This window comes from Temnothorax longispinosus, chromosome 3 (assembly GCF_030848805.1).
Source record: "Temnothorax longispinosus isolate EJ_2023e chromosome 3, Tlon_JGU_v1, whole genome shotgun sequence".
NCBI classification, from domain to species: domain Eukaryota; kingdom Metazoa; phylum Arthropoda; class Insecta; order Hymenoptera; family Formicidae; genus Temnothorax; species Temnothorax longispinosus.
The window spans coordinates 10,033,273-10,057,741 of record NC_092360.1 but is presented as its reverse complement, the minus strand read 5'-3'; the positions used below and the strand labels follow the sequence as shown (position 1 = coordinate 10,057,741).

The 24,469-nt window shown below is 36.5% G+C and overlaps 1 long non-coding RNA gene across 1 annotated transcript; it reads left to right on the top strand.

Moving 5' to 3' along the window:
* Positions 1 to 1,536: 1,536 nt before the first annotated feature.
* On the top strand, positions 1,537 to 24,419 carry LOC139809267 (uncharacterized). The gene is made up of 3 exons (XR_011731067.1): positions 1,537 to 1,606; positions 20,212 to 20,519; positions 24,281 to 24,419. It is a non-coding gene; the product is annotated as an uncharacterized lncRNA (long non-coding RNA).
* The last annotated feature ends 50 nt before the right edge of the window (positions 24,420 to 24,469 follow it).

Sequence of the window (24,469 nt, the reverse complement as noted above, 5' to 3'; positions counted from 1 at the left end):
TAGTACGAGATTGTCCATTCTCGCGGGGGAAGCGCGGTAAACGGAACGTGTACAACAGAGTTTGAGAGGCTTTCCTTTCTTCTCCATTTCTTTTCTCTTCTTTTTTTTTCAAAACGTCCTAGTTTCTACGTATAATATTTATAGCGTTATAAAGCAGCGCGGCGTACAAGTTTCGGAGCCAATCGAGCACAAACTCGACTCTCGAACTGCTTCTTATCCAACTGTAACTTTTGCTCGCAAACCTCACTGCCCTTCCATCGAGGAACTCTCTACTCCGTTCCTCTCTTATCCCCCCCACCCTTTTATCTCGAGTGTACGTTCGCCTTTTCGCCCGATGTCCCTTCATTGAATTTCTCGGCCCGAGAAGATCGAGGTGTTTGAACTTTCACACCACGTAAGCGATCTGGTGTAAAAGTTTATTTGTAAACTCAGCCGCCTATCGAAAACCACTTTCAGTCTTTCGGTATAATCCTTAGACGAACGATCGGGAGCGCGTCAAGCTTAAAAACACACTTTGTATACAGAGCAGTAAATTTACGTTGAGAGAAAGATAGGTGCTTATTTCAGGTGTTTCCCAAGCGCCTGATTTATCTGAGTAACTTGGATATAAGAATATACGTTGCATTACCTCCCGCGGGAGAACAGGTGTTGAGAATAATTTCACCCCTGGCCGATTTTCTCGTTCCGGCAACCGCCCATTCTTTTTACTCGTACGTCGCGCAAAAATGCAGTACGGAGAGACATGCCAAATAGACGTTGAGCAAGGAAAGCTTCGGGATAAGTTACCATGCCGCGTTTTACGAATTTTCTCCGCACCGCGCAGAAATTGCATCCACATTGAGGGAAGGAGTAGCCTAAATCCCTCGAAAATCTCTTGTCTTTCGCAGATATGAGAAAAAATATTAAAATATTTTGGACAAGGCTACGCGCGCGTAGCGTTCGAACGCTATAATTCGAACTCGCGGACGCAAACTTAATCCGAGATCCACGAGATTTTAAAAACCGTGCGATCAATATATCACGTCTCATGTCGAATTGTCGAGCAGCCCGCCGTCATTTTTCACCTCTTGCAAAAGCGACGGGCACGTGAATGTAAATCGCTTTCGTCACATTTACCATCCGTATCTCTTCGCGTTCGCGCCGTCGAACGATCTTCTCGCACACAGCGAAGAAAAAGAAGAAAAAAAAACGTCCCCCGATAAGAATGTCGATGCTTGTAAAATACAGTCGGCGATTGAGACTCGCTGAACCTGTCAAGAAAACCTCCTGAAAAATATAGAATATTCTCCATACCGACTTATTTAGATATACCGTCTCTTATCCACTCTGGTCGTTTTTTTTTTCGGCAAATTTGAGAGGTACCATTATAGCGTGATATGTCGTCCAAACACGAACACCTGGATATCTAAATGATTAAAATTGTTCCTTGAAGACTTTATCGCTCATCATGTTTTGACTTTATCACCAATTAAATTAATCTATCATTAACGTGATCAACATTGACCAATTCGGTCTTTTTTTTGTTACAGCGTGATGCCTGTCTGGATAAAGTTTATCAGTATTGAACAACGTGACCATCTTCGATGAACTTCGTAAAGTTTAAAATGTAAGTAATGTTTCATGAACTGTTTTCTTTTCTTTGTATGTGGATTTTTACGAGTAGTCACGAGAGTTGTGTATGTTAATTAACAATAAAATCAGCAATCTCCATAGAGCGTGTAAGTTAATTCGAAAAACGTTACCGAAAAATTTGAGGCGACAACAGAATCTCATCAAGAATATATTTTATATTCACTTATATTATGAATATAAATTAAAAATTTAATAATAAATTAAACATTGGTCTCTGTTACGAGTAAAAATAAATTTATCGTATTTTTGCATTTATTATAATCTGTAGCTAGACTTGTAATTATTAATGGATTATCGACCTTATTAAATTTTTGAATCTGTTTAAACAGTAATCGTCTCTAAATTAATTACGATAAAAAAGTGAAATAATTTGCATAAATTAATTTCTAAAATATAATAAAATAAGGTTGTATTGCACGCTGAAATGACAATTGATTTTGATTTTTAGATTTTTATATACTGTGTATACATTTAGAAATTTCATCATAAAATATTTAATATTTGACATTTAAAAGATCCATAAAGAGTAATAAGATTATATAAATATAAACGAATCTATTGTGTTAAAATTAAACTATGGATTTGAGAAAGTCTGCATAGATTTACATATGAGACTCTCAGAAGCAAAAAAAAAACAATTTTTTTTAAAACGTCAAATATAAATATTTTATAATTAAATTTTTAAATATGTGTAAAATTTTCTGAAAAACCAAAATCAGAGAGAGTTTTCATTCCAGCAATAAAACTTTATTTTATTGTATTTTAGAAACTTGATATATTCTTCAGAAGCCAATATATATATAATTAACTTCATTTTTGATAAATTTCTTAATCTTATATACCAGAACACATAATTAATATATAATTTCATCAATTTTCTCTACTTTATTTTTGTTGCCGTTATTTACGCTTTGCTTCTGAAAGCCAATTTTAATTAATATCCGTCCATATAATTGTCATTTCCCGATATTCTGCAGTGATAAGTACCTTAACGTAACTTTATCTTGTTCGATTCGGCTGTCGTCTTTTCACAACGATATCTAGCAGCGACGTATGCTATCAACTCGCTTGGTAAAGCAAACGAAAATGTGATTTTGGTATACTCGATGGTTTATACGGGCGGTAAATCACGTATCGTGGTTGTCGATGTGCTTCCTCCGCTTCTGCCTAATCTAATCTACATGTTTGCTCGATAGTCTCACGCACGCGTACCCTCTCGTCACATTTTCACCATCATTTCGTCACGTGCTTTTCACTGCGACAAAACTACGGCGATTTCCAAAGGTGATAATACCTTTCATCTAAGTTTGCCGTCGCGAACCCGCGCTCTATATTTCTCGGGTTTCCGCATTCTCTCTCTGAAACTCGTAAGGGGAAGTTTTCGCAGTTATTTTGCGTCTTATCGAAGGCAAGAATGGCGAAACGTCATTCCGCCCAATACGAGATTTTTTATTTTTTCACTGACATTTTCGCGACCACGACGAGCCGACGGCGACGGTCGCGTCGCGTAGCAACCTCTAAAAAGTTAAAGAGAAGTTTTAAGCGGTGCTTTCGCCCGTTTCGCCCGCCCCTCGTGCCCGACATGCTGCGATCACTAATTTTACAAGTCTCTCCCGCAAAGAAATAAAGTTGAACGACTTTAATTAGCTGTTTGTATAATGCCGCAGTGAGATAACGAGGCGACACACGATGAGCTGATAGAACTACAATTATAAAAGAATCTTTTAGGAGATAAACGCGAGGGACGAGCTTAATACCTTACGACATAGTAAATTCGATTATCGTTACTCCTTTTTCCGTCCTTTCACCGTGAATAACGAGAATGGTTTTTTGTTCTTCTATATGAATTCTTCAAACGATACGTGCCGAAAGGGAGAGCACGTGGGAGGATAAAATTTATATCGCGACACGAGCAGCGATACAGGATGTAAAATACAGGTTACATGATGGTCTTGCTACTAATCATTGACCAGAGGAAAAAAGTTACCCGTGGAACAAATATATGGAACAAATATTGGACGGGAAAAAAGGATTTCCATTTTTATTCGTTGTGCGCTAATTGTAAGATAATAAATAGAAGAAGCATTTTATAATAAAGAGTAATATTTCGAGATAAAACAATCGTAAAAGTGTTATTAAGTGGAAAGATCGAATACAATATGTATCTAAGGAAAGAACAAAGAGTGCAAATGTCCATAAAGATTTAATCGCTCAGAAAGAGCGTAAGAGTTAAACTTTGCTTAAGTTACATAAACCATTAAAATAATCCAACAGGTATTAGTGCAATGTAACTCAATCTAACAGTATATGCCACGTTTAAATCGCAAAATCTTGGATGGGCATTAAGTCAGAGGTATTTATTATTATTTTGTCGGAAAACTGTTATTTGATACAAGAGAAATTGGACAAATAAAGATACGACAAATCCCTTGAAACAACCTGAGTTGAAAGCAGCGCGCATGTCAACGCGGCGCGGCGTAAGTCCTCTCTCAATCCTCATTTGGCGAAGAGAAGGAACTTCAAAGAGATTAGCCCTATTATCTTTACGAAGAATATAATTATTACTTTATTGTGAACCTACTTTAATTCTTATTAATTTGCAACAAAAGAAAAGTTACTCAATATTTATAATCATGATATACATTTTCCAAATATCGCTCTTCCGCATTGTGATACTTGCCGTTGTTAACGATAGCGAAATACGAAACATTTCTCTTTGCTATCCAATGATTTGCTAACTTACAAGAAGTTAATTCGTTGCTTGCCATCTTTCCCGGTTCTAGCTTCTCCTCTAATTATTGTACAGTAAACAAATTCGAATTACCCCTAAACGACGAGCACTAATTCGAAGTTGGAAGGTACACGCTAAGACGGCTAAAAAGTTTAATTACACTGTTTGTCACAGTAGAAAATAGGTTGTTTACGTAAAGACAAACGAGATAGACGTCGATCATTATTACACTCTGCGTTGTAAATACCTTATGTTTACGCACTTATTATTTCGCTCTCTGCGTTGTATTTGCGTAGATTTCGCCCCCCGAATTACGAGTACATACGATTTGCCGGCTGTCTCGAATAAGACGAACTTTTATCGTTCCGTGAGCAATTTCATTTAATAAATAAACGTGTCATCAATCATTCATTGGCTTTATCGCACAATGTAAATTGAGCGTGGGTATTACGCGCTCGCTTTTTTTCTCATCAGTGTTCGCAGTTCGTATTATCAATCGATTCGTAAATTAGCGGGAAAGGAAGAGCGTGATATATCCCGGCTTGACCTAATGTCGCACATTTCTCAATCGAGAACGAAATTGCAAACTCGTGTAAAATCACTCAGTTACCGAAATAAAAAGCGTAGGACAGAATTTATTACGCAGCCCACATGACCGACGCTCCGAGCACACGTGATACGCTCGCCATCAATTTTTATTATTTTTCCAACGACGTAGAGCAGGAAACTCCCTCTCCTATACGTGTAACAAATATATGTATATTTATTTATTTTTATAAAGTTCAAAATATGCAATAAAAACTTTCATGTATTTCGTATTTGCCTTCGGCAAAAATTTCGTACAAATTTTTAGTTTTATTGAGTCAATCAATACGAAACGCGATTAAACAATATTTGCGACGCGAGGAGTCGTCAATCTTGTTCGAGTTTTTAAACGAACTAATATGCGTCAGCGGGATATCCAAAATTTCGGCGTTTAACTCTGTCAAGATGTACAGATCATGATCGCCCATTAAATCTCCACTGACGAGAGAGAAATCGATTTGAAATTCATCAAAAAAGTTATGGCCGAAGGAACACATGGAAAAATCTGGGTCATTCCGTATGTGCCGCTTGAACGTGCAGGAAACGCGCCCACGGCCTTCAATTTCCAGCTCTTTAAACGCTGTTAAATCTAGCAAAGGCAATCTTAATTGAAGCGACATTAAATGCTCCGCGTGCATATTATAGAGTTGATGATTCCGGATTACTTTTATTAATGAAAGACGATTCTGCATCTTCAATTTTCCGCTGTCGGTAACATACGCGCAATAAATGATGACTTTCATTTTTATTTCTCATGGCAAGAATCAGCGCGGCACGTGCAATTTGTCGGGATAACTCTTGGAGATTACCCGTCGATTAATCAGTCGTGATTAGTACGAATGATCGGGTAATATTTACGATGCCGATCCAGGTCTCGGTATTGTCGTGGGGAGGAGTGGAAAAAAGTACGCCGTGGCAGACGGGCGCCAGGCAGGGTTTAGAGACTGTGCCAGTCATTCTTGCTTTCGTTTTTACGCGTGATGCAGCGCGTTCTCTCATGAGACTTGCCCTAGGTTTGCTGCAAGAAGACAGTCAGGAGGAAAATGGCACACAGCGAGCGCATTGAGCTTCCTAAACGCGAGCACGCGAATAGCCGTGCTGCGGTCCAATTGACACGCACAAAACCCATTTAACAGACGGTGGAAACGTCACTACGTCGGGATTAGTAACATATGACGTATCCACACGGTTGCCTTGTCGAGGAATTAAGCTGACGAACATCTCTGTACATTATCCTGATCAAATAATTAGATTATCAATCCTCGCTCGAGATGATTATTAGAAAGACTCGTCGAGTCTCTTCGCTGTCAACGAGATTCGAGAATCTGGACAACGTCCCGGAGGGAGTTTTTTTTCTTACGATTGCTGGCGATAAGACGTGATGAAACGTCTCTTGTCCATTTCTATCAATGCAGGTAAATTTTAATCTTGGTTTAACTTACCTTTCATCTTTTCCTGATTCTAAGAGTTGGACGAAGAAGATAGAAAGTAAGTTAAACCGAGATTTAAAGTTAATCTACATTGGTAGAAGTGGACATTTATGGCGCGTCAAAGCCAAGATAAATCTTTGCGGACCGCGCGTTTACTCGAGTTTTGATTAAGTACACACTTGGAGGAAATGCGAGAAAAAAATGCGTCGCGGCTTCTCAGGATTTTTGTGTTTGCCGCAAGGAAACCAGAAAGACGAAGGTTGAGACGGGGCATCGCGTTCTCTCAATCTTGAAAATCTCAACTGTGTTCCTGTCGACATTCTCGCGATAGATGCCTATGCGACTTCGCAGCTTCGCAATTCGGCCCGAATAGCAAGAGTCGGACACGCTTGGCCAACGCTCGCGTGGGCCGCACACACGTGACATCGATCTGAGGACTTCCCGAGGTCCCGACCTGGGCGTGGTCCCGCAAAACGGGAATAATAAAGGGACTGCGATCGTTCATCTACCGGCGTTTAACGCGGACGTTACAGAGCGGGAACCATCATTTTTTTAGCGCTACAGTAAATCATTCTTTACGAGGAACTTTATAACCCGATCACACAAGTATAGTTATATAGTGATTAGCATTTTATTCCGAGTCTTGTATCTGCTTATGAATTACTCCACGAGTCATTTAAGTAGATGACTGTCTCAAAAATAATTCTAATTTATAATTAGTATCTATTACGTGTGTAAGATAAAATTGACCCTAAAAGATAAATTTTTAGATGTATAGTAAAACATAAAAGAGACATGTCGAATAGATTCTTTAAATTATATGTTAATAATTAATATATTATAAATTAATACGTGCTTATGTGTAACATAAATATATATTTACAATATTTTAGGATTTTAAAATTAAAAATGTGGATAATCATAGATATAGAATTAACGTCTGTGCACTGAAAATGAATCGCAAAATCCTAAATTAATATCCAATGACAAATTCATAAATTAGTTTACAGGAAAAACATAGCTTTTTTTAATTACTGTCTGTTCGTTTGTAAAATGGGGACATGACACGCAATAAGCGCCGTGACAGATCGCTGCAATTAAAAATCACACTTTTTATCGGAATCGTCGGAAATCTCTGCGGAAAATTCTCAATTTCCGAACACGCAAAACCGTGTATGTTCTCTGTGTATCGATACCGGCGTAGATACGTTTGCACGAACAAACCGACAGATTTGTTTGACACGAGCGCGAAAAATTCGTGCAAAAATCTCGATTTTTTAATATTTTTCAATACCGACGGTGAATATCCGGCTTGTAATTTCCGCAAGAAACGGAAGCCCCACTATATTACCGCATGTTTTAATGCGCGGCCAGGAGTTATATTCACTTATTTTACCGACAAACGGCTCACGCCGCGCAGGAAATAAACTTTTCCTTCCATAACTAATTTTCCGCCAGGTTTGCGCCACGAAATATTTTCGACGCCAGATTATGGTCAGGGATATTAGCTCGCTCTTCCTCCTCCTCCTCCCCTCTCTCTCTCTCTCTCTCTTCTTTCTCGCACTTTCCACATTCACCGATACGTTAATTATGCCGCATAATGCTTGTTGGAGCGCCGCGAAAGTTTGCCGAATATTTTACGACGCGTGCGGAGTTATAACTACACCAAAATATTACCTATTACCAGCGTATTCATTGTCGCTGTTACAGTACCGTAGGGAAAGAAATTTGTTTAGCTACATGCATAAATTGGCACGAAACAGGCAAATTAAATTAATAATTTACGATGTTTCTGTAGAATTCAGACGGGAACTAGAAAACTAATTTCACCAAGGAGGATCATTATTTCACTGGATGACCTTATCTAATGGATGACCGTTACTTGCGAAATAATTAATTATTGACAACTATAACGTGCAAACTGTAATAGAGTCTGTCCCATCGAGTATGTCCGCCTAAGCACCTGCTTGGAAAATTGTGGTTCCCATAAGCGACGTTCCAATCTTTCCCAAGCGCGCGCTGAAGAAAAATGAGCTCCGCTAAATAATCGCTTATATGCGCGGCTAAGCAAGTTTTTCGCATGCAATTTATTTAGACAGCCAATGTGGGCGGGAGCGATTTTACGATAAAATATAACCTTTACTTCTTTAGGAAATATCTTGGCTCATTACGGTAAATTCTCTCGTGGATAAGAAAAAGCGATTCGAACTACGAGCGATAGCGAAAATCGGGTATTCCGAATTATATATTATAAATTTTATAAAACTTAATATAATATAATATAATATAATATAATATTTTATTGCGAAGTTTATATAAACCAATCGTATCGTAACAAAACAAAGACGATATAGATAATAAACAACTCCCACATTAAGGCATCAAGGGAGCAGTCCACTGCCGTTTAATTAATCTTCACGCAGCGTCGTCGAAGCAAAGCGGAAAGCTCGATCCCGTGCTTAATTAAGGTGTCTAAGCGCCGCGTAACACCAGACGCATTTCAATGAGCATCCGCAGACAAGTGCCTTAGAAGCGTCGAATTTGACCCATTATACAAACCGATGGGTCAAGTATCGATTTAATGCGATGCATTAATACGCATTATGCAGCATATAAAAGAATCGACCTTACAAATAATTTTTAAAACGATTTTTTTAACTATCAAGCACTATAAGCTTTAACCAAAATAAAAGTATCAAGGGGAAGAATTAAAGTTGCGTGTTGCGAATTAATGCTATTATCTACAATTGACAAAATAACATAGTTCTGTAAAATACACGAAAGGAGGTCGATAGCCTAAGATGGCCATTTCAATTTGGAATGCATACCGGTTATTTTAAATATATTAATCAATCTATTTATTATGGAAAATTTATATATTGTAAAATATATTTAAAAACTGCGATAAATGATTACTTTTTTCAATAAACTCTAAGAAAAAATATTTAGTTTGTCAAAGAATTTGCCCTCGACATTTATATCGAGAGTTTGGAAATGCTTCGGAAATGTATAAGAGATTGTATACGTAGTAGAAAAGAATAAAAGGAAAGTGGAGAGAAGCGATAGTAGAAACATTTTCGGCATCACCGCCTGCGCGGTTGAAGTTTCCGGTGTGCACTCGGAGTGAAAGAAAAACATCGAGATGCTTATCCCGAATTGGTTTGCGTCATTTGTCTTCGTTAATCGAGTGACCTCAACCGACGAGTTTCCGAAAATAATGAAAAATCGGTATCGTTTCTCACCGAGAAAGCTCCAAGTCGTCACGTAGACTCATCTTCGAATAGCTAAAGCTTCTTGAGAGATTTCTTTGTATGGTTAAACCTTGACCTTTCGACTTCACGTGAAGTATGTATATCCCCCATGTCCTAAAAAGATGTTGCGCTAATGATCGAGGTCGAGTACGAGCGGAGCGTTTAGACGTATTCATTAAGACACGTATCATCAGCGACGCGCGGAATATGTAAATTGATCGCACTACCGCATTAATTTATGACACATTAATTTATGACACATTGAAATTGCGTTCTCGGTCTGAAAATTATTTACTTCCGAGTTAGCGCCGTTAAAATGACGGATATATTCACAAACAAAAGATTTCAAGACAAATTCTCAGCTTCGAAAGTTTAAATCGATAATACAATATCATTCCGTCAATCGCGAGAGCTTTATATTAAATGAAGCGGAAATGCGGGAAACATTACTCCCCGTTGTGGCCCCATTTACACGCATATTTCCCTGAATGTACACGCCAGATATCGGACGAACGAGCGGATGGCTTAATGGAGTTTGACCGTTGATAACGACGCGACGGGAGAGCCCGGAGTAATAACGTTGATAACGCCGTTCGTCGCTGAAAAGCTATACCGAAAAGCTGTGCACGCGCATACATATTGTACCATTGCGCACATCGTGTTATTTTGTCACACTGTTCGAGTTTGCGCTCGTGTATATTTGCATATGGATCTCGGCGGATATACATATTTACTTGCACGTGTGCACATGGATATATACGTCAAGCACTCTCACATTTTACGTGTGCACGCATAAACTTCCGAAGAGCGCACATCTGACCATCCAATAATTCTTCGACAGCCTTCTTATTCCTCCATCCAGTCACTTGAGATCAGTATTAAGAAGCTTCATATAACACGATTATATAACGACAAAACACGATTTAAAAAGTTTATAACAATTATCGCATATGGAAATCAGAATACTATTATGTTATGAATTTTGGCATGAAAGTTCTCCGATGCCATAACAAAATATTTAATTTATTGCAAACTGAATAAAATTTGTTACTATAATTTCTAAAATATATTTACTTTATTTTTTTATATAAAAAAGCTTTCTTTCTTTCAATTTTAGGTAGAGGAAAGTCCCTTATATTATGAGATAGGGTTCTAATATACGATAGCGAGGTTTCTGCTAAACTAATAGGTTCTATCTGTTGGTTCCATCATGAACTTTTATTGTCCTTAGAATAAAAGCTGTTTAGTGGAAAATTCATTATTCGATCGTGCGTGCACTCGCCTACTACATTTTTCAATTCTGCACATAAACTTCCGACAATAACCACGCAAAATAGATGTGGTATCTCACAATATATAGAGGACTTTCCTCTATTAATAATTTATTTGACTTTGCCAATTTTTTCATCATTCTTTTCTCTTAAGAGTAAGTAAATAAAAGAGAAATAATGGAGCACTTGACACACTTATTCGTTCTCCTTTACAGAAAAGTCTTCGTACAAAACTTTTCGTGGACATGTCCGAAATCCTTTGTTTTTCGTATACCGATTTGTTGCGAAGAGAAACGCGCAGGTCAGTATCCCGCATCCGCGAGACTTAAATCCCCAAGACTTGAACTTTTTCCAAAGTGCAATCTTTCTCGTACACGCCGGAAAACTTTCCGAGACGGACTCGTAGAAAAAAAATTGCGCGGAACAAAGTTCTCGCGGCTGGATATCGTCCCTGCGAAAGCTCGTTTTTCCGGCAATTTGCATGATTTGGGTTTTTCCAGGCGCCTCGATCGCGCAAAATCGTACCATCCGCACCGTTAACGCGCCCCTTGCACATTTGCCTTTTCGTCTTCTTTTTTCTTTGTTTTTTTTTTCTTTTTAATACTTTGTACGTGCGGTCGCGTGTATGTTTAAGCGTGCGTAGCGCACGGGAAACCCTCTCTGGTATCAACGGCACACTTATAGCCGCTATCCTATCGACCGCCCCACATATTACACCTTCACATACTTCCTCCTACCCTATTCTCCTCGTTCCTCATCCCCTGTATCAAACTGCAGCCAATTGGACCCCCGTAGCCAAAGCCGCACGCGCGCGCACGCGCGCTTTCCTATTTTTTCATCGTAATTTTCGTTACAAGACACAAGAAAACTTTGAACCGCCAGGATAAATAAACGATGAAATTCTCGGATCTGTTTATTAAAAGAATAAGCGTGTGTCAATTTGCTAAATTAATTTCTAAGCTCCCCTGGAATAAATTTTTCGAGTTACGAGAATTATTTCATTCCTCTACTTATTGTTATTCTAAAAAACTGTTTCTATGCTACATGTTCGTTAAGTTGAAATTTTTACTCAATATTTTTATAGAATATCGTATAAAGTCTTGTTTATGGGTCATTGCGTGTAATTTCTAAACTTTTAATTGTATATACATATCTGTCAAAACAAAGGAAAAAAAACACATTATAATTGTTGCAGTATAGATTAAAATATTTATAAATATTGTAAACAGACATGCAGGTCGTATTTTGCCAATGCATACTTCGTTACACATTGCAAACATTTTTGCTTATACAAGTAATGATTTAGGAATTTAAATACACAAATTAAACGTGTTGTGTTATTTTATCTAATGGTTTTTTAAACGCAAAAGCTCTTATAACAATCGAAAGGGCATTCACGAACTGCCAATATTCTATCTATCTATTAGTATATTTTTCTCAATTTCCTGTACAATTTTTCTTCCTGTAAGGTATTTTTCAATAATTTTCTGAATATTTTTTCTCGCTTGTTTACGTTTACATAATGCTGCGAAACAAAAGACGAATGAATAATGGTTTTCCCCGAGAGTCACCTGGCTTCGCAATACCATAATGAAATATGCATGCAAACAGCTATTTGCACATTAGAACGGCTCCTATTATCTTCATAACGGCAATAATGAGACACACATGTTACGACTAACAAGTATCGTATCGTACAGAAAATAATAATGCTCACCGTTCGCTTTCTGCGACGAGAAATTCACCAATCGGATATGGTAAATTTTATTGTTCAATACTCCAATCGATGGCTATATTTATAATTTGTATCATTAGTTATTACAACATCAGTGTCCCGCTTGAGAATATTTTGATGAGAGAACAGTTCGTTGATTATATTATATATAATCCATAATAGGCTAACCGATAAAATAGCTAGCCGAATGGTAGCTATAAACAAAAAAAAATAAACAATAATACATCTATGTGTTCAATACATTCCCGTTCAATCAAACATCTTCCTGATTGAAACATCGCTTGTTGTTTATCGAATGTCGCGTCGTTGCCAGCATTTTACTTGTTTTTCTTTCCGCGCTTGATCGGTTTGGCCGTTTTCCCGATTTCGTTACAGTCGCTGTACGAATTACGTATAAAATTGCTACAAATGCCAGAACAATTTAATTACTTACAAAGAAACAATTCTGTTCCGTTCCACACAAAATGTCTCAAAGATGTAGGCTTTTATAAAACCGTCGATTTAAGATTATAATTGATATGATTATGACAAACTTATGCTATAAACAATTCTTTTAAATATAACTTTTAGATATGAAGAATGTATAGAATTACATAGAATGGTTGATTATCTTTTATCCTACATTAAAATGTATATGAAAAGATACAATATTGAAAAAATTATTTTGATACATTACATATAGCCTCTTCAGTAATTCAAGTTATTTAAAATGAACTTAGTAAATCTTTCTAAATAAAATGTATTCTATTATTTTTATTGATGTATATATCGATTGCCGCTGTCGCGCGGCATACGCATAAAAATTCAATTCGTAGTCGTGGACGTATAACATACAAGATTATTAAAAACAGCTGTTTAAATTAAAAAAGCATAAATGTGTTAGTAATTACGTCAATTTTATAACTTCAATTTTTTACTGTATATTTTTCTCAAAAATTAGAAATTTTTATGAACAAAGTTTTATTTTACACTGTTTACTTACTTTTTCATAAAAAAAATATTTTCTTACACAATAAATGATAACCCTACATTTTTTTTATTCTGAAACATGCGCGATATTTTCTTTTTAATTGTTTAAAAACTAAAAAAATTCAAGATGCTTAAAAATTAAACATTTTTAAATTGTATTGTTATTCCGATTGCACAAGAATTTTTTATCAATGCTTATTTAGAATGGAAAAAAGCTTTTCCATTTCTATGAGAGGTTTGCATATATTTTGCAGTGAATATTTCAAACCTTTGTTGAAAATCTGTATATGATACAACTATAATCTAGATAAAAAGCATTAATTTTTATTAAAATTTTTTTTGAAAAGCATGTTATTTCTGCATTTAATTGCCCGATTCGTAATAAATAATACCCGTTTGCTTTTGATTAAATTTATAAATAATCGATTCACTCTATTCCGAAATACATTTCTTCTCTTTGCTATTCTTCCAGTTCCATGAGCAGGAAAATATTTCTTCCACTCCGCCTATTTGACTTGTACATTTATTTAAGGAACACGAGGATATTTTCCTATATCGGACCTTTTCGACGTATAACCAAGTTCTTTGCGAGATTTCCGAGTTTTTAACAATGTTTATATATGCCCTAGCTACACAAACCAATAAATCTGGAAATAATCAAATTAAGATTCCGCGCCAGAGATATAGTCACGCCAATATTTAACTTATCCCCAGAAAATTTATAATTGCATAACTGTCAGTATTACACATATTTATCTGTTACTTAAATTTATTTTAAAAAATATATAATTTAAATTTAATTTACAAAAAAATTATATTTTATTTATATTAAACCTCAAATTTTTATTAGCAAGTTATTTTAATAATATTATTTTATCATATATAATATATATGCAGTTCTTCTTTGTATGCAAGATACCATAACAATCTTTTATTTAAGTATCTTCCTAAATTTTTAAGATATAATAATTCTCTATCTAAGCTTTTGAATTATTGAAATCTTTCTTTTGGGGAATCTGTTCATCGCCGAAAATCAACTTAACGATGATAGAATGACATCTGTAAGACCTCACCGAAACAAACTTTGTAACGGGCGACACGACTGTTCTCTCAGCGAATATTTCCTCGCCTTTACTTCATGTCAATATATCGGACGTTTTCTCGTAAGTGATGGAGGAAAAAAGCACTCTGATGAAATTCGGCCGCGATTTTGTAAGAGCTTCCATTTCTAGCGAGAGTGACGATGAGAGTGTGACTAGTAATGTGATATATTTTATGCAAAACGGCAAATTGATTTGAAAAAAGCCGTAACGACATTTTTAAAACCATTGTCGGCCATTGTGAGCATTACCTTGTGTTGAAAATAAGTAAAGAAAATATATACGATTGGCACAGCAACTTCTCGTACGAAATACTCGGTGTAAGAACTAAATAATCGGATTTTTGCAATATTAAAAATTGCAAATAAAAAAATTTTTGTCTGCTAAATAACATTTACAAATATAATTGCATATTTTACACAAATAACATTATTTATATCCATATAGACACTCTTGTCGTCCTTCACTGAAAAGTCAAAAAGTATCGAAACTAACCGCAAAAACATTTTAATTAATTATATAATTCATCAAAGTTCACTTCAATAACAATACAAATGCTACCCCAGGTCTAATAAAGCTTCGAAAGTTTCTGAATGTTCTTCAGATTCGCCAACTTTCTTACGTAGAAAGCGACGGTTTCATAAAATCTGACGCGGAAAAATAAGACGATGCACGGCGCAAACGAGATAAACTTCTTTTGGTGCGAACAAGCTTAAACAAGCTGCTGTAAATTTTATCCCCGCACCATCGTACGTAACAAGTGCCCGCGCGAACGGTGACGTCGAAATACCCCAGAAATCAGCATTTCCCTTAATTAAAAACTGCGGAAGTTTTATTTCGACTTTTACTAGCATTCTGAAATGTTTATAGCTTGCGATATCAATATACAGTTGTCTGTAATTATCTTCTTACAATTAATTATTTTCATCATGATTTATATTCATGTATATAGGTTACTTCTTGTCATCAATTACTTTTACCAAAAATGTTCTAAGCTACCAAGTATATTTTCAGTAATCATCGAATTTCTTCTTTTCAAATATTAGACTATAAGTTAAAAAGATTTTAGTTTATTAGATATCGACTTGTCATTATTTTTTGCTTCCTTAATTTTTATCCAAAAATTAAAGAATTTGGACAAAATAGACTTCAAGGAGACACATGAGAAGAAAAAGATTCTGATTCTCTCCAACTAATTTTAAAAGTATACGTGAATCTTTTCTATTTAATTTATATCGAAAATATATAATTTAAAAATTACAAGCGTGAGAGATTTATAGTTTTTATAACTTTTATTTCAGGAGCCAAGTGATTTTAAACTAATTCGTTGGAGAGAATACTGATTAGCAAAACAATTTGTACATTTATCGCACTGTTGAAGATACAATTTGACAAAACAACATTGTCTAGTAAGTGCAAACTTAGGAAGTCGCTCTCTGCGAATAGACTTTCTAATGTGTCACGTGAAATGTTACAACCTACGTTCTATATATTGCGTGCACTTTTGCCCTTGCACTACTAAATGTTACAATAATATATTTTGAATATATTCTGAGCATCTCTTTGTTTTATGTCTCTGTGAAAATAAAATACAATTTCTGGCAGTATTGCAAGCAAATTATTCTCTCACAAAATTACCATATAATAAAGATGCAACAACAGAAATCATGAAACTGTTAAATTGCGATTATTTTAAAATAATATATCACTGCACGTTATGCTTTTCCGTTCCTTATTACGTACAACAAATAATAATAGATATTTGGAAATTAAAAGAAGATGTGAGGAGACTATAATAAATGTAAATAAACTTCTAATTTCAAATTATAATTTCTTCTAACTTCAAATTATAATTTTAACTTCTCTTCCCTATAGTCTTAACTATATAATTAGTAATTACATTCACATAACATCGTTCTTAAAAAAAAATAAGAAAGATAAAAGAAAAATAAGCAGACTTTTATGCACTTTTATGCACATTCAAAATTTAATTATGTTTTAATACATTTTAATAATGACTACGTATAAGATATATTAAAACATAAATAAATACAACAGATCCTCATATATAACGCGGGTTTATATAACACGGATTCGTACAACACAGAAAAGTTTTAATATTTGTTTGTTTTAAAATAAAATAAAAAATATTTTACTTGTTGTACACCTTTAATATTCATTTTACATTTTCTTTAATCTTTAATAAACCCTTGCATCTGTTATAAATATGTGTTTCTATATGCATAATACATAATCCATATATATGTATAATCTACGTGACTCATATAACACGGATTTATATAACGCGCAACGCATCCCCCGTGTTATGCGAGGGTCTACTGTATCCTAATCGAGTAATTCATTATCTCAATTCCTCTCTCGCTCCTATTATGAAATTTTCAAGAAAGTTACTTTACTTTTACTGAAATATATTTCCTAAACTTAATCTCCAACTTTTCCCATATCTCATAATTTTTCTCCCGTGATCATATAAGATCATTATCTCAGGCACAAGATTTATGCGCGCGATCAAACGCTTACAATAGGAAATTTCACGAAATTAGTGTGGTAGACGCTATTCACTGCGCTATACGCTATACGTGTTCCACACATAGTTACCCAAAAGGCAGAATCAATGTGGAATCTCCGTGATTCATTCGACCCAAATCGATTCAAGGAAGTATCCTCGAGAGCGAAATCGGGAGTTAAACTTCGCTTTACCGCTACTCGAGCGCATTCACCGTCGATCATTAGCCGCGGCTAATAAAGTATTCCTTGCCATACGCTGAGTTTCCGAAGAACCAACAGCAACTCCTGACGGATAATCGTATTGGTGTGCAATGATGAACGCTGTCTCTTCGCTCCTGCGACGCATAACTTTCTGCATACAGGATTATTATTCGAGAGAACAAGCAAGAAACACGCGAGAGACTATACGCGGCCGAATAATGAAGAATTTGAATCCACAAAACATTTATTTAGCACACAATTTATGCAATTGAAAAAGGATATAAATTATTCATAAATTTCATGTTTCATAACAATTATAAATCATTATATGAATTATAAATCAAAAGGCTCACAAGATTAAAAATCAGTCAAAGAGAAAGGAGCATCGAGCCGTAACAAGATATGGAAGTGTTATAAAATTCTGTATTATGATAAATTGACAAACGTTTCGGCCCCTATGGGTACCATCTTCAGTGTCGAAAACAAGAGTATGTAATTCCGAAATTTGATTGTTTTCGACACTGAAGATGGTCCCATAAGGGGCTGAAACGTTGGTGTCAATTTATCATATACAGAATTTTATAACACTTCCATCTTGTTACGGCTCGATGCTCCTTTCTGTTTGACTGATTATATATGAATTCATTTTCTCGTCTCTTCAAAAATGTAAAACAAATATTTTATCGCGGCCGGCAAGTCAAGCCGATATACAGATACAAATTAAGTGTATCACACCTTTAATCTCATAGCTTATCCTTATATCCCCAGGGCGTGGTGTTATCAAACAATTTATCTGATCTATACACTTAATCATCTCAGTACATGAAGAGGAGAGTCGCAAAATGAAGCCGTCAAGTACGGCTCTTCGAGAGTTCTATCAACCGAAGTTTAAAGGTGAACACACGCCGGCGCATTCCGCCAGACGACAGCTTGCACAGCTGCAGTCTGCGAAACCGCGCCGCTTTATAGATTAACGAGCGTCCGCACTTTCGCGAAGTTTCACGTAACACGGTCGCGAAGCGGCAGCGAGTTCGCAGGCGCTTGCGAGCGCGACGCGGAAGTTTTCGGTGTGAATGCGAGCACTTGCGGGACGAATTTCTGATTAATTCCGCCGCGACGGATAACGAATGTGCATACCGTGCGGCAACGCTATGACCAATAATGCTTGAAATACGCCTATCGAATTTAGTTGTTGTTAATGCCGTTTTCATTTAGTTGTTGTTAATGCCGTTTTTTATTTTCCGTTAATGCCGACGGAATTTTAACTCTTCGCATATCAAACTTGAATAAATTTCAAAATGTATTGTATATATGTTAAATCGAAGAGTAATCGCTCTTATTCAATTAATTCGTCAGTTCAGAGATACAAATGAAATAATAAACCTAAAACGCGTGAAATGGCAACAAGTGGGACAATATTAAATTTTTTAAACTTGTAATAAATTAACTAATTTCTATATTCGCATTATAAGTAATTAAAATAAAGTGAAAGAAGTAAAGATACGATTGTGTGGGTTTCTTTGCATTTTATATAAAATAAATCTAAAAAATGTAAAATTGTATGTTGAAATTTACAAGAACTTTAAATCTATTAAAATGTTTATACGTGACACGATACCGTCTTTCTATGTGCACTTAATTAAATAGCAGGAAAGAGAAAATTGAATAAAAACATTCATTAGTCGGCTGCGGGTAGATCGTAAATGTACTTTTATCTCGATAACAGCGCACGCGAATCCCTGCTACTTAGCAACAATACGAATTGGGCTTGAAGCCAGTTCATTTTAACAAAAAACAGGGAACACTCCTACGCCATCTCCTTTCACTACATTTCTTTTTGTTCTTTAGGCTTCTCTTTAGTGGCAGACGTTCGTGACGTCCGGTCTCTGACGCGAAGCATCATTCTTTCAACGTGGTCGTACCGATCTTTTGTTCTTTGACGTAAAACAACATGCAGTGAGAAATAGACATTGCTTCGAGTACAGAGACAATCACTATAGCAACTATCAATTTTTTAAAAGAATTAGGAAATATCTCTATCAAAATATTCAATACAATTATACTTCTATTTTTTAATTCCATTAATTACTTGGATAATTTTCAGTTAATCTTTTTTCTAGCAGGAAATGTGTCTAATGAGGAACATCAATATTGATGTATAAATCTGAATATGAAATATTATATATATTTGAGATTTTAAATAATTTGTTTACATGTACTATAAAATATTTTCTCTTTTTTTAATAAATACCCTGAAGAACTGTCTCTAAATCTAAGCAAGATCCCAATTTTCAATCAACAATTTCCAATTTCTAATCAACAATTTTTTCTAACTACTATATAAATATACATAATAATTATTAAAAACCCTAAGATATATAAATATTTTTATCTACATTTCTCTCGTAAATTGTTTCTCAAGTGTGTCAATGCCGTTTCCAACTAAAAATATATTGATTCGCGAACTACGATAAGAAAGCTGATCAATCGATACTCTCTTAAAAATCCCCGTGATAAATTTACCCATGCAAGTCCGTGAAAAAGAGAATCCTCTCGCTCCTGAGAACGTGCAGAAAGAACGAGACAACGAGACGCATGGTGCACTCGAACGGATTTCGGTGGACTTTAGGTCCTTCGAAGAACTATAAATCGTTCGTTCTCCAATGTCCTTGCTCGAATCGCTCTCTTGGTTCTCCTCTCTCTCTTTCTCTCGATAATAAATCCAAGTCTCTCGACTTCAAGCCTCTCTCTTATATATTTTTTTCCCTCTTTTGCAGATCGCGATCAGCGCGTTGCCAGGCTGAGGAGGAGAACGTCAGGAGACGACGACAACGGAGGAAGCAGCTCGGTGGAGGAGGGCGTGAGAAGGGCTTCTCGATTGACTCTACATCGATGGAGCCGTCTTGATGCAGACCGCGGAACTACGCGGGGATCACCCGGCCTGGTCGTCGGACTAATTCCACCGGCGGGCCCCGGCGATTTCACGGAGCAGCGAGCTAGGCCGCTCTCTAATCCCCGTCGACGGCAACGGACCCAGCCACTTCCACTTCCTCCACCCCACGTGGCCGCACCATCACCTGATAAGGTAAGCATTTGTCGAAGCTATGCATTGTCACACACATTTTCAAATTTTTCAAACTCGTCGAGTTAGGTACACATTTTTCAATGTTATCTTAAATTGGAAAACATGTTGAATAATTCAAATTTTTATCTCATTGTTAGCAAGCATAAAAACGTATCGTAATGAAGTATCTTATTATAACTGTCACTTAATAGCGGTGCAAAGTCACTAAAGGAGGAGCAAGAACTTCCTTTAGAAGCTTTATGGTTCCTGTATACATACATGTCATATCATATATCATACGTCAGTCTATATTTGGGATACTGGAATGTTTGTCACACAGAATCGATTCCCGCGATAGTAGAAGGAATGCAAACATCGTCGGCGAAATAGTATCGTCGGTGGTACATCATGTTGATAAGGGTACATGTTATAGGCTGTGTTTTGTTGACGAAGTTTTCAATGGTACACGCTACATGTGGAACTGCAGAAATGTGGACGTTGTATCGTTAAATTTGACGCGATTGGTTCACAAACAAGATATCGCTGTACGCTGCGATTATGTAGGAGCCGTTTGTGTTCATATGATCTGATATGTTGATTAATCTCTTCATCGGGTTATCGCGCTACTATCTGATAAGGTGCGCCAATTGACTGCGAACACGCCGGGGCACGCCAGGGTTTAACCGGCCGCTCTGTCCACACGCGGTGTGTGTTTGCACGGTGGCTTAAGATCCTTAGCGAACCGTTTGCCCGAAGACGTTGATGGACGACCGTGTACACGCGGACCCGAGTCCATCCCGCGCGCAATGTATAACGTGATAATCGCCTGCATAAGAGCAAATGCGCGCAGCAGAAACAAGAACGGTGTATCGCGATATCGGCAATTACTCCGTTTAAGATGTATGCACGCCGCAAACATTGCAACGAGAAATTGCATCCCGTGGGTTAGAATTGTTAGAAACGTTACGGTAGAGAGAGCCGTCCGGCGGCGGCGGCGTCCTACTTATCTCGGTAAGCTTGCGTCATAAATTCCGCCCGGAGTAATTACGGAATATTTGCGAGACGCACTCGTAAAGGATGCACATTGAATAGTTTTGCTCCTTGATCCTGAAAAGAAAGGAGCGAGAGAATGGAGCTCGATGTCGAAATGAGCGTACCTTTTGAATATTCGCATTCAAATTTTCGAAGAGCCAAGATCTCTTTTGACTTGTAACATCCGTTTACGTTACGCGCATCGCGTTCATTATCAATGGAAATTTCAATGGGACCGTACAGCTTTAGGGGACGCTTTACGCGATGAAAGTATTTTTCCTCATTTTGTTCGCCGGCACACCGGGCGCAAATTAGCCGCGCGGATATTAGATTCCGCTTACATTCGCGCTTAAACTAACGAGATACCTATCGACGAATGTGAAATTTCGTCCTGTATTTTCCGTCTCGTACTCCGCACGGTTATATACCCCCAGCTCACGTTTCAATTTCGCCGAAGGCGTGGTGCTTATACCGAGCACAACCTGTCGTGAACGAACAAAATTCTTTTTTTTTTAATTATTTTTCCGAATAACGTGAAAGACAAGCAACTCGAAAAAATGCTTTTCACGCTACACGAAAAGAGAAAAACCATGCGGCGATCCGAAAGTAATTTTTCAGTTCAACAAAGCATGCATAGGGGATGATTGTTATAAGTACAATAAAAATAACTATATACCAGCGAGACGAGAAGGAGGGGGAGAAAAAGAATATATAACGCACATGTGCATATTATTCTGCTGCCAGAGGCAAGTACGACGAAGCTCGCAATATTCGAAATACCTCGAATTATCCGCGGCATCCCACGAATGTCATCCTACGAATGGAATGCACTCGCATAATTTTGCGCCGTCTCTAAGCACGCATTATGTCGGTACTCGATTCTAACGAGAGACAGCATAATTCTTAATCGTCTCTGAGGGAAACTGGGTCAGGTTTAAAAGTTGTTGGCAATTTTTCGGCGCGTATGTTTCTCACCTATAATTTTTGCAGTTAGGTCCTGCAAATAGAATGTTTGGTCTCTGATGGAAAAAAGATATATCATTTATGTCAAGTATTTACTTCTTTTTTTTTAGCAATTTGAGCGATTTAATATTTACTAATAATATCTGTATCTGCAATTCCTAAACTTTCTAAACTTCGTCGATCACGCAACGGCGCGTAATGTCTTTTTGGCTTATATTTCACAGTCGTTAGTGCTTCGTACAGGGTGTCGAAATACAAAATATCGTGAACTGTGTGGTGTTTTACTTCAGTATCAACGATACCCGCGGCACGGAATTATTCATCGAAGTCCTAAAAGGCGCTTTTATTCGACGGTGCGCGTTGAAGTTCGTGCATCGTTCGCGCCAGCGAAAAAACCATCGCCAAGCTGACCTTTCCGCGCGGCAAATGTTAAACGATGGGCAAAAATTGCGCTGTGTTTCTTTCGCAAACTGACACGCGAAACGTCAATCGCTGGCGACACGATCGCAAACGCACGATCGCGAAATAGGCTTCGCGCGAAATATAAATTGAGTGAAATGCAACATCATTAATCATCTGTAAACTTCATTTCGGATTTGCGCATATTTAAATCATAATTCGGGCGATTTAATAAATATGTACTAATATCGAATTCAAATGTAATGAATATGAAGATATCGTGGTTCATTAGGCACGACCTGATTGCAGCGCGCGTTTTACGTATAAATTTTGAAACAATCGTATATTGAAAGTAACTACGACGTGTCACGAACAAATAAGAGGAGAGAGAGAATGAATATTTCTGTCAAATATATATTTCCGTAATTGTCAAAGTTTAATTATCAATTTTTGTACACAGACCTGCAAAATTTTTTTACCTGTACAGATAAATATACAACTACGTTATTAGTTGTTCCACGATGTTAATTAGTCGAAAAATCAAATAATCGACAAACAACTTTTTTGCATTTATCGACAATTAATTCGCAACCGAAGAGTGTATATGTCGAGACATATTGTTAGGTAATATTTATTACGACTAACATTGTACCTATATGACGCTTTTGATAGAGTACAGTATAATAATGGATACTGTAAATGACTTCGTGTATAAAGGAGTCGCGAAATTACTTTAGAAAAGCTTTTTCGAGCTTTTTAGCAAACGTCTCTTTTTCCATCTTTTACTTCTTTACGCTCCTCTTTTATATTAATTTTTAATATAATATAATTTTTTTTATTTTCCTTGTGATTATCTGTCTTATGGGATATCATTAAATACTGAAATAAACTTGTAATCCTTTAATAACGCCATTATCATATTAAAGTATCGATTAAGAATTTTTCCTTACTTAAACCTCTTTCTTGATTAAACCTGTATGAAATACATTACATCGCGTGAGATTAAAAAAAAATGCTATGCAACGTTAAACACGTATAAATAAGATCTATATAATATTAGAACATAATAATATATCTAATACCAAAACTTTAACAAACTTTAAGAAACTTCAAAGTATATTAAACTTTGACAAACTTCAGAAAACTTTAAAGTCTATGTAAAATTTTAATAAACTATAAAATTTTAATTTTAATATTATTAGGACATGGTAATACGAGTATAATAAAATTGATGATAATGACAATGAATAATACTCATTCTGTCTTTTGATAAAGCTGTATTGATCTCACACACATATATACACGCACACACTCTATCTCTTTCTCTTTCTTCATGTCACATCATGAATATGCCAAGAAGTAAGGACGCGTTTGATGAACATTTTCAGAGCTGGAGAAGCGGCCGCAGCCGCAGCCGCCTCGGAGCTCTGAGGAGCTGGAGGATCTGCATAAGCTGCTGCACTTCCCCGAGGAGGTGGCGCTCAGGTTGACGGAAAGCGAGTACCAGCTATTCTACCAGGTACCACCGAGCGAGTACCTAAGGCACGTGGAGCAAGATCAGATCGCGTTGCAGAAAC